Consider the following 3,280-nt stretch of genomic DNA (forward strand, 5'->3'; position numbering starts at 1 on the left):
CTCGAAGAGCCTCCAACACCAAGCCACTAATGCTATAAAGAAAGAGGATGCCAATCAAAAGTTAGCTCGAGGGTTTAAAGGAAACCCGTAGCAAACATAACATCACAACTGAAAGAGCTGCAGAGCTGGCCTACCATAGAAAACTGCATCTTTCCCCTCGGCCCGCTTAACGGCAACAGAGGATGAACAAGTAAAAGTAAAAGTAAGTAGACAGTAACGACAACTTACAGATAACCCCAAGAACAACAAGAACAAAAAAAGCAACCACAAAGAAAACAAACAAAGAACAACAAAAGCTTGTACAATGCCGGCCACTCTCTCAAACTTAGATCACTGGCTCCTTATTTTGAGTGGTTGGTTGGCGGGTGCTGTCGTGTGCTTTGCTCCTTCTTTCGTATCAAATATCTACTATCGCCCTCATTGCTCTTCCTTCCTTTCTTTGCATGTAACTCTTTAGCAACAATTCTTTTTTTCGGCACTTACTCGCATATAACGTATTTGTGTTGCAATTGCCGTAAAAATCTTACAAAAAGTATTTTTTTAAAATCGGAAAAGTAAAAACAGTTCCCTTTGCAAGGATAAAGAGAGAGAGAGAGAGAGAGAGAGAGAGAGAGAGAGAGAGAGAGAGAGAGAGAGAGAGAGAGAGAGAGAGAGAGAGAGAGAGAGAGCAGGTTTATTTGCAGCTTGCATTAAGCAGGCCTATAGAGGACCTTCCTTAAAATGGGAAATGTAAACCGAAGCTTGTCACAAGTCTGAAGCCTGTTTTAACGGGTAGACCTTCAACTAAACCAGTTGTCTGACCAGTCGGCAGTAAATCGTCATCTCTGTCCAAAACATCGCGGTTGACTTTCAGCTGAACCGGCACCAGTCTGTGAAAACGTGTCAACAAAAGAGCGATTTCATAATAGCACGATACATTTAGTCGAGATAAAACTAAGAAGGAACGGGGCGAGTGGAGAGCTCTTCTGAATGAAAAAAATCGCTTTTTTGGTTACAGAAACTAATAACAAAAATACATGTATGGTGGGATCAGGAATTCACGGCCAAAGCAAACAGAGTAAGGTAAGTAAACTAAAAATGATGCTGAATACACATGCAATCCTGTTCGCTGAAGTTACATGACATAGGTCTAATGGCCGGTCTAATATAGGTAGAATGCATCTAGATCTAGTCTAGTAGAGTGATTTGCAGGAGGTGGACTGCGAGAGGTGCCAATCACAATCGGCATCGGCATCGTCCCTCCCCCTGCCCCTGTGCTGACTGTTGACGACGTAATACGGTGTACTATTGTATTTATTAATACTAAATACTAAAACTCAGAATTGTTACTGGTCTTTCTCAGTCTCTGGTCAGGGCCCTGTTGAGGGGGACTAAGACTTAATTCACTAACCACTGAGTCAGCGAGATAGTTCCAACCCCTCTTAGGTTAGGAGGGAATATATATATCGAAGTGTATACAGACCCGGTAACCGGGAACAAAGTCACGAAGTATACAGACCCGGTAGGGGAACTCTATTGTGATTTCGGAAGTTTCAGACCTCAGACCCGGTCACAGAATTCTACACTTCTAAGTGTAGAATTCTGTGGACCCGGTAGAAATCTTTTGTGTGTGTGTGTGTGTGTGTGTGTGTGTGAGAGAGAGAGAGAGAGAGAGAGAGAGAGAGAGAGAGAGAGAGAAAGAGAGAGAGAGGGGGGGTGCTAGCAAAATGTAAATGACATGCCCCAGTTGGCAGGAGGGAACGAGAGAAAGATAGAGTGTGAAATAGGTGGGGACAAAGAAATACAGAGAGACAAACAAAGAAAAAGAGAAGGCGAGCGGTACACAGCGGAGAGAGAGAGAGAGAGAGAGAGAGAGAGAGAGAGAGAGAGAGGGGGGGGGACTGCTCGATTGAAATTATGACATTGTAACTTGTTCTTTTCTTCAAATTGTGATTCCTCCAACTCCAAAACGGAGGAAAAATCATCGTTAATCGAAAAGACATCCGCAATCTTCATTTAGATCTAGGTTAGCCGCGAAACTAGAGGAAACATTTATGTCTGTCTGCTTAGATCTAGATCTAGACCATAGATTTAGAAGAACCTAGGTCTACCCTGAGCCAAGAGGGCGCTGAAACTCTCCGAAATCACAAAAGAGTTCCCCTACTGGGTCTGTATACTTTGTGACTTTGTTCCCGGTTACCGGGTCCGTATACACTCCCAATATATATTTGATGCGCGGCAATCGAGAGATAGAATCTAGATGAGATGTATATCTAGATCTATATTAGATATAGATTCAAGTTAGATCTATATCTAGATCTAGAATCTAGATCTATATCAAACCTAAGGCAACAACTGCAAAATCAAATTATGGTAAAATTCATAGGGGCATATATAGATCTATATATGCCCTCAACCATGTGTATGGCCCTCCATTCAACATAATAAGCTAGGCTTTTTTACTTTGTAGGCCTTACATAAACTATCAAATCAGATACTACAAGTGGACAAACTTAACTTTTAAGGAAGCGGGCAGGCCAGGGCGTGAGCTGGGCTACCCGGGAAGCGCGCAGCTATATAATATACGAAGTGACTATTCAGACTCGAGTCCGAATATGAAAAAATATTATTCGAACTTTGCTTCTTGTCCAGCATGACATCACTTCCGACTTCCAACTTCCTGTGACTCGTGACTCCGGCTTCCTGTCCTGCCTCACTCGTGACTCGCCTCAGGCTGGATAGAGACCGGGATCACTTCGGGCAAAAATTGCGTTTTGTGCAGGAGCCGAATTTTTATCTTATGATGAATTTGAGGCCGGCCTGAAAAGTTATAGCGCTTCTAATAAATGTTTATTTGTCAAGAGGTCATTAGAAGCAATTCAAGATGGCTCGTTAGCATGTGTCGGGGTCGGATGGGTGGCCTGCACACGTGTGGCTGTGTGTGCGTGTCGGGGAAGTGGGGGGGCACTATCGGTCCGGGTGTTGAACGTCGCATACGCGTCAGTCTTTTTTCCCCCGGCAACTGATCATTATTACAATAATAAGCTAGTCTTGACGTAGATCTACTTAATGAATTGTGCGCTGGTCTATGGAATCAAAAGTTGCCGTATGCTCGGCTCTACACAGCAACACAACTTTTTCTTGATAAACAATCGAGATGACACAGGCATGTGTATTTGAACGAATCAGTCTTTTTTTTATACACAGCTCATAATATGCAAGTGCCAGGTGGTCTGCTAATCTTCAATTTTACTTTTTTCTACAACAAAGAAAGTGGGAAACATGGGGTGGGGGGGGTGGG

At 43.2% G+C, this 3,280-nt stretch overlaps 1 protein-coding gene across 1 annotated transcript in view; it reads left to right on the forward strand.

Annotated features, from left to right (window-relative positions):
• Positions 1-994: 994 nt before the first annotated feature.
• Positions 995-3,280, forward strand: part of LOC101847147 (C2 domain-containing protein 5) — a gene marked incomplete in the record, with an annotated part of 96,074 nt that continues 93,788 nt past the window's right edge. Inside the window, 1 exon segment of the mRNA XM_013088323.2 lies at positions 995-1,062.

The sequence above is a fragment of the Aplysia californica genome, unplaced genomic scaffold, assembly GCF_000002075.1.
Source record: "Aplysia californica isolate F4 #8 unplaced genomic scaffold, AplCal3.0 scaffold00723, whole genome shotgun sequence".
In the NCBI taxonomy this organism is placed as follows: domain Eukaryota; kingdom Metazoa; phylum Mollusca; class Gastropoda; order Aplysiida; family Aplysiidae; genus Aplysia; species Aplysia californica.